This window comes from Macaca nemestrina, chromosome 11, assembly GCF_043159975.1.
Source record: "Macaca nemestrina isolate mMacNem1 chromosome 11, mMacNem.hap1, whole genome shotgun sequence".
Lineage (NCBI taxonomy): Eukaryota > Metazoa > Chordata > Mammalia > Primates > Cercopithecidae > Macaca > Macaca nemestrina.
The window spans coordinates 136,487,656-136,496,008 of record NC_092135.1 but is presented as its reverse complement, the minus strand read 5'-3'; the positions used below and the strand labels follow the sequence as shown (position 1 = coordinate 136,496,008).

General features: G+C 49.3%; 1 non-coding gene across 1 annotated transcript; it reads right to left on the bottom strand.

The window, feature by feature from the left end:
• Positions 1–1,029: 1,029 nt before the first annotated feature.
• LOC112425237 (U6 spliceosomal RNA) lies at positions 1,030–1,132 on the bottom strand. The gene has a single exon (XR_003016309.2). It is a non-coding gene; the product is annotated as a U6 spliceosomal RNA (small nuclear RNA).
• Positions 1,133–8,353: the final 7,221 nt, after the last annotated feature.

Genomic DNA, 8,353 nt, shown 5'->3' with positions numbered 1-8,353 from the left:
ATACAATGGAATATTAGTCTCTGCCTTAAAACGGAAGGAAATGCTGACCCATGCTACAATGTGATGTATCTTGAGGACATGATGCCTAGTGAAACAAGTCAGTCACACAAAAGATAAATACTGTATGATTCTATTCATAAGAGGTTCCTAGAGGAGTCAGATTCATAAACACAGAAAGTAGAATGGTGGGTGCCAGGGGCTGGGGGTAGGGGAAATGAGAAGTTACTGTTTAATGGATATAGAGCTTTAGTTTTGCAAGGGGAAAAAGTTCTAGGGATCAGCTGCACAATAGTGTGAATGTACTTAATGCCATTGACCTATACACTTAAAAATGGTTAAGATGGGCCGGGCGCAGTGGCTCAAGCCTGTAATCCCAGCACTTTGGGAGGCCGAGACGGGCGGATCACAAGGTCAGGAGATCGAGACCATCCTGGCTAATATGGTGAAACCCCGTCTCTACTAAAAATACAAAAAACTAGCCGGGCGAGGTGGTGGGCGCCTGTAGTCCCAGCTACTCGGGAGGCTGAGGCAGGAGAATGGCGTAAACCCGGGAGGCGGAGCTTGCAGTGAGCTGAGATCCGGCCACTGCACTCCAGCCGGGGCGACAAAGTGAGACTCCGTCTCAAAAAAAAAAAAAAAAAAAAATGGTTAAGATGATAGGCCGGGCAGGGTGGCTCACACCTGTAATCTCAGCACTTTGGAAGGCTGAGGCAGGCGGATCACCTGAGGTCAGGAGTTCGAGACCAGCCTGGCCAACATGACAAAACCCCATCACTACTAAAAATACAAAAAAATTAACTGGGTGTGGTGGTGCACACCTGTAGTCCCAGTTACTCAGGAGGCTGAGGCATGAGAATCACTTGAACCTGGGGGGTGGAGGTTGCAGTGAGCCAAGATCATGCCACTGCACTCCAGCCTGGGCAACAGAGTGAGACTCTGTCTCAAAAAAAAAAAAAAAAAAGGTTATTTTTGTCATGTGTATTTTATAGTAAAAAAATATAATGATATGTCAAAATATTATTATTTTTTAATTATATGGAATGGTTCAAAAATTTTGTGCTATCCTTGCCCAGGGGCCATGCTAATCTTCACTGCATCATTCCAATTTTAGTACAGCGAGCAGGAAATGCTATTTGTTAAGCCCAATAAAGTAATTAAGTTGTGAAAAAAATATATGGAGCTTTTATGAAAGTCACCATGTGCTGGGCCATCAGGGCAGCCTCCACACCGTTCACAGCATCAGTATTGGGCAGGCCACATTCTCTCACCAAGATGCAATCAAATCAGAAATCAATAATAAAAAGATAACCCAGGAGAAAAAAACAGAAGCATGTATTTCATAATGCAGTAAAGAATAAATCATTATAGAAATGACAAAATATACAAAACTGAACTAAAATAAGGTGCCCATTCAATGAAACTTAAAATCATGGTTACGAGAACATCGGTTAGTGACAGGGAAGAAATGTAGTAAAATTGTTTACGGAAAATAGAAAGAAGTCAACATTACCTAACACGATAAGCAGCACCGTCCCAATGGTGTCAACGGTGCTTCTGTGCATGTTATACGGACAACAGATTGTAACAGACAAGATTGTGAACACACACACACACACACACGCACACACACGATGAGAATACATACCAGCAACTAGCATTATAAATTGTGGCCAATTTTGGAAGGTGGGATTTACAAGTGATGTTTGTTTACTTCTTCGTGGTGTTTTCTAGATGAATTAATATGAATTCGGTTATCAGAAAGGAAAACAATAAAGGGAACAAAGATAACAGCAGCAGAGGCTTGGGAAACACAAGCCCCCAGGGCCCACCTCTTGTCCTCTCAGTGCTGCTGCAGGACTGACGCCCCTCACATGAACACAATAAACCACAGGACACTGGGTGCCCAGGAAAAGACACCAGAGACACCCCCAATCCTGCCTTCTCGGGTGAGGGATGCCACCCGGCAGGGCCCTGGGTAGGGGCAGCCTGGGTTCTGTCCCTAGATTCACTGAGGCCAGTTCCAATCTGCCTGCAACGCCTCTCACCCTCCTTCCCCTATCCTCCCGCCCCCGTTTTCAGGCTCTTCGCTGGTTCTGGAGCCCCCAGCTGAAGCTGCTGGACCCCTGAGAACATCTCAGTACCCAGTTCCCTGAGCCCGCTGAACCGAGGGGAAGAAGGCCATATCCAAAGCCCCTAAATGTGCCTGTTCACAAAAACAGAGCCTGAAGGAGCTGTAAACTCAGAGGCTGTGTGATGGCGAAGCAGGACAGGTGTAGTCATTTGGAAAGCAACCAACATACCTTCCATCCACACCCCCAGCCCAGCCCTCCCAGATCCAGGGAAATGGCTCTTTACACGGGCTTGGGGACTCGGGGAGAAATGTAACTTGAAGAACCTGTTATGTTAGGAGATGATCTTGGAAAGGAGGGCAAATCCCCAGCGACCCAGAGGATTTTCAGGGGCTGCTCTGGAGCGGAAGGAGGTTTCACTTCTCCAGGGGCCTGAATTCCGTGACCCCCCGCAGGGGTGAGGGCTACAGCTTTCAATGGTGCCCTGTCCCAGCTCTCCAGTCGGAGAGGACCAAAACCAGAGACAGTGTCTCCCCTCCTGGGAGAAGGAGAAATGTATATATATACACACACACACACACGCACACGCACACACATATATATATAATTTTTTTTTTTAAGACAGAGTCTCGTTCTCTCACCCAGGCTAGAGTGCAGAGACGTGACTTCAGCTCACTGCAACCTCTGCCTCCCGGCTTCCAGCGATTCTCCTGCCTCAGCATCCCAAGTAGCTGGGACTACAGGCGTGCACCACCACACTCTGCTCATTTTTGCATTTTTTAGTAGAGATGGGGCTTCATCATATTGGCTAGGCTGGTCTCAAACTCCTGACCTTGTGATCCACCCACCTTGGCCTCCCAAAGTGCTAGGATTACAGGCATGAACCACTGTGCCCAGCCTAGAAATATTAATAATAAATATGAAATTTCACCAGTGCGTACTCACAAAAACCTAGATGGTACATATATTCCTATTTGTGTATATATTTTTTCATATGGAAAACCAAATGTCCCAGCACCCTTACTGAATGTCAACCCTACTTGATCTGCAATGCCAGTATCAACTGCAATATATCAGGTTTCTAGATTTGCTCCTTTACGGCCTTAAGGGGACCACCATCCTATGTGCTATCCCTTGTTCACTGAATTGTGTGCCACATGATTGTGACAAAATATACAATATTCTTTATTACAAATTCCATATAGCTGATTCTCACAGAATGCTTTCGATTTTTGCTGAACTCTTATATTCACAGCCAATCTATGGTTCCAATTGACAAGTTTAGTTCAGACACGAATGCTGGTTATTTGCTTTTAACAAGTAAAAGTGAAACAACAAAGACTTACATAGAACCGCACTTGTTTGGCAATGACCCGAGGGACTTCTTTGTTGAACCGGGTAAGTTTCTGAACATTGGAAGAATTTTCCTCCATTTGCTTTGTGCTCATCACAATGGAATGGCTGTGGACACGGTTGTGACTTTTTTTTTTGAGACGGAGTCTCGCTCTGTCACCAGGGTGGAGTGCAGTGGCATGATCTTGGCTCACTGCACCCTCTGCCTTCCAGGTTCAAGCAATTCTCCTGCCTCAGCCTCCTGAGTAGCTAGGATTGCAGGTGCCCGCCACTATGCTCGGCTAATTTTTTGGTATTTTTAGTAGAGACAGGCTTTCACCATGATGGCCAGGCTGGACTCAAACTCGTGACCTCAGGTGATCTGCCTGGCTCAGCCTCCCAAAGCGCTGGGATTACAGGTGTGAGCCACTGCGCCTGGCCGGATGTGACATTTACTTCATGTTTACCAAGCAGTCCTTCCATTCACTTTCACACTATTACCTTCTTAAAATTAGATAAACAACAAAACAACAAGTCAAGCCCTGACTTGTAGCATCTGTCGATTTCCATGGTGTAAATACTCTCACCTTGGGCAATGTGCTTTCACCCGACTTGGAGTTATAAGAGATGCACAATAGCACACACCCCCCAGCATTTCCTCCTGAGGTCCAAGATATAAATCACCTCAGGGCACGGACACGAGGAAAATGTAAAATAATTAGTTTTCGGTATTCCTTACCTTTGTATTTTAATGTAATGGCTTGTAACATTTCTGAACGTCTAACTTTCACTGTACAGCCAGTCCCAGCCCACAAGTCCCCCTTGCGTCCTGTTCCTGGTGCCTAGGCCCTCGCCATGCCAGCCAGTAGCAGAAGGCTTTGGGGGTTGGAGAGGAGAGTGGGTAAGCATGGCCTGGAGGCCACCATGCAGCCGTGGATGTGCCCCATTTGTTGCATCCTGCCAGGCTTATCTTGGAGGTTACAGGGACCTTAACTCAGCCCAACTCACCCCAGAGGCCACTCTGCTCTTTATATAAATCACAGCCTTTTTCATTTCACTGCTAGGGAGTCCAAGTATTTTACCACCACAAATGGATGTTTTGGCAGGTGTAAAAATAGGGAAAATATAGAAATAAATGGGTGTGCAGTTTTACAGGCAATGGGAGAGAGCCCTTCTGGAGGAATAAAGGCCTGGCTCACAAGTTCACAAGCCTCGCCCATGTGACTATGCTCTGAACTGGGGCTAAGAAGCAACCGCAGCTCAAGAGGCGTCTGAGAGGAGAACTTCCCTGCACAGCATCGCGGGCTGCAAGATCCAGGTCGACGTGCTGACGGAAGGTTTTGATTTTGCAACTATCGAACGAGTTTAATGCTTAAAATCCATGGTTTAAGAGATTTTATTTGAAAGTTCTATTTTTAAAAGCATCCTGGTGTTTGTATTGAAACTGTCCCAAAGACGCTTTTCTTTAGAGCCATAATCCCTGGAAATGGAAACCCACCAGAAGAACGAGAGCTTGCTCCTCTCCCTGGGCGCACGCTGGGCTGCAGAGTAGAATGAGGTCAGCTTTGCGGTGGGTCCAAGCCACACGGGGGATGGCTGCGAGTCCAAGCAACCAGCCAAGGCTCGGGGCTGCATTATGACTTTCAGGAGCCCTTCCTCCATAAAAAATATTAAAAATTCTATTTTACGATGGCATCGATATAAAGATGAATATATTAATATTGTATATTAAAATATTTATTTTGACCTAAAAGTTCATTTTTTTCTTCTGATTATGAAAGAAATGAAAACACTTCCGAGGGCTGTGAAAGCGCCGTGGGGGCTGGCACCACGCCTGCTGAGCTTAATGGGTCTGGACACGCGATGTGGCGGACACTCCCACACTGAGCGGCTGCAGCCTCGGGGCAGGATGGGCCAAGTAGCAAGGTCTTGATTCAAGTGCATGGTTTGGGGCGAGCGGAGGCCATGCAGCCCAGTGGAATTGTTTAGGGCAGGAACGCCTGTCTGATTCTGCCCTCTCCAGTGTCCTCTCTCACCCACAGCCCTTGCTGTGACACCAGTCAAAAAAGTGGTCACGCTGATCTCAAGTCACCAACCTGCCCTTTCTCAGCTGTGTGCTCATGCAGACGACAGAACACTCAAGCAGAAAGACCTCAGGGACAGGCAGCTGTTGCCCAGGCTGGAGTGCAGTGGCCGGATCTCAGCTCACTGCAAGCTCCGCCTCCCGGGTTCACGCCATTCTCCTGCCTCAGCCTCCGGAGTAGCTGGGACTACAGGCGCCCGCCACCTCGCCCGGCTAGTTTTTGTATTTTTCAGTAGAGACGGGGTTTCACCGTGTTAGCCAGGATAGTCTCGATCTCCTGACCTTGTGATCCGCCCGTCTCGGCCTCCCAAAGTGCTGGGATTACAGGCTTGAGCCACCGCACCCGGCCCTCCAGGAGGCTTTTCTTTCTTCCCTGCGGCTCCAACAAAACAGCAGAGGGACTTCCCCGGCAGAGCGAATTTCAAGTCCTGACCAGGTGCCAAGCCCTGGAACACTGCAGGGCAGCTGCGGCCAACACAGGCGGCCAGTGTCAGGCACACGGTCACAGAGGGCAACTTTGCCCAGGGTTTGAAAACAATTTTTGGAAGACCCCCAATTCTGAAGGGGTCTTAAATAGGTTCCTTGAAAGTGAAGTAGGAAAACTGGCAAATGCAATCTGTTCTTAAAGAGGCGCAGGCCACTGAAGGCTGCCTGCAAGGTGGCCCCGTGTCCTTGCACCATGGGGAACCTCCCCAAAAGGTGGTTTCTATTCAAAAGGGAATGATAATATTCATTCCCCAGCTTGAAGAAGGACAAGTTAGGGGCCGGACAGGACTCCCCGGGCTAACGCTGAGCAGTGAGGCGGGGGACTGGAGACTTCAGAGGCCTTCCAGGGGTTGGGGGATAGGGGCAGGCAGGAACTGCAGCCCAGGCTCCATCTGCCTGGGGGCTCCTAAAGGTCATGTCTGCCAAGGCCTGAAGCCTACCTGGGGGCTGACATGTTGATGCAGTTGGTAGAAAGTGCAATGGGGGCATGGAGATCCGGCCAGCTTGCATGCCTCCTGTGACGAGGAGCTCACCATCTACCAGATGAGGGGCTGTCCTGTCATCTTTGAACCCTGTTGGAAAGGAGACTCCCTCCTTACACAGAGCCAAAGTCAGTCTCCCTTTGTCTCCCACCCATGGGTTCCAGCGCCACAGAGAACAGCCTCAACCCTCCCTCTACCCCAGATCTGTAATTTCAAGACAGGGGGCCATGTCCCTGCTCCAGCTTTTTCTTGTGCCAGCCAAATATTTCTAAATTTGAGAAGTACTTCCAAAATGCCCTCCAGAAGTCTCGCACAATTTACACCCCCACATCTTCAACCACTCCAAATACTATCAATTTTTAAATTGTTGGCAATCGAAAGATGAACCAGAGCCAGGCTCCGCCGGGAGCGCGCCGTGTGCTGTGTGCTGAGGGCTGCCCTTCACGCTTTCCACCTGGTGCTGCGCATGTGCTCTGATGACAAGGTGAGGCCAGCACTCTTGGATCCAACCAAGCAGGTGGGAGAGCGAGGCCAGAGTCAGGCTACCTGCCTAAGCCAATAGCCAAGGCCAAGGGCGTGGCAGTGCCTGTCCTGCTGGGAAGCCCAGGTAACTCCTCTTCCAGTCTGGATTCCCACATCTCTGCCACCTTCTCTCTTGACAGCAAAGTCAAACATTGGTTTCTCATGCTTTGTGATTATTTGATTGCCTATTTATTCCTTTCCTCTATCGTTCAATTGGACTGTTTTTCTTATTAAAAAGTCCGTCTTTAAACAGAGTTTAAAATATATTGCAAGTTTATCCCAATGTGTTGTTTGTTTTTTACTTTTGCTTGGAATACAGAAAGTTTCACTTTTTAATGGAGCAAAGTGTCCATTTTTGATTTTTTTTGCATTTGTGGATTCTGGAAATTGTTGTCTTTTTAAGGAAGTTCTTCAGCCCAAAAAGTATTTAGCACTAGCATCCTAGGCTGGGCTGCAGGAGGGCAGGGTCCCTCTCACCCCAGGTCCCCTGGACAGGGAGACAGAAGGGTCTGGGAGTTTCTCAACTGTGCGTCCACACCACTGGGTCCCCACATCAGAATCGGACACAGACACCGCCTAGTCCTCTCGGGAGTCTAGTCCTGTTGAGGGTCCCTCACTGCCTCACCTGGAGCCTCTCCCTCCTCCTCCTCCTTGGGCTATCCCTCTGCCCAAGGTGCAGGGGAAGCTGGCCCTACGCACCCTCTCCCCACAGCCATCGGCCCCGCCTGTCCTCACCGGTTGGTCTGGCAGACGGTGGGCGGCCTGGGGAAGCATCTGCAGCAGCACCGCCAATTTCTTGCTGCTCAAGTCAGAAGGATTTTATGCACTTTATGAAAATAAAACAAATGCTTCCCAGAACTGTCAGGGCCCATTAGCTCTAAAGAGTCACATGCCCAGCTTTGAAACCACAAATTTCTAGCAGGCGCCTCTCTCATCCCAATGCCACTACCTAGGAGGCCCAACCCCCTCCCAAGAGGCCAAGCCCCCAACCCACAGGCCTGAGCCCCCCACCCCACCAGAGGCTGAGGCCGAGACAAACTTGCCCATCCCTGAGGTTCGTCAGTCCTCAGGGGTGGGGCCTGGGCTCTGCTTTCCTCATGTGACCTCAGCTTAGACTGCTGTTTCCGTCCCTCACAGGAACATGCTAATAGCAAGCTACCCAAACGTGGCAGAGGCGTTTCTGAACATCACTGTGTCTTTATGGCCCATTTCAGCCATTGGCTTCTCTGCCTAGGAGATGAGATGTGAGACCATCCACCAAGACGGGGCCACGGGCAACTGGTCCTGAAGGGTCGGAGCCGAGCAGGAGACCCCAGGCCCTGCCAGCCAACCGCTGAGACGAGGGACAGCACACGCCGCCAGCACACCACACACCAACA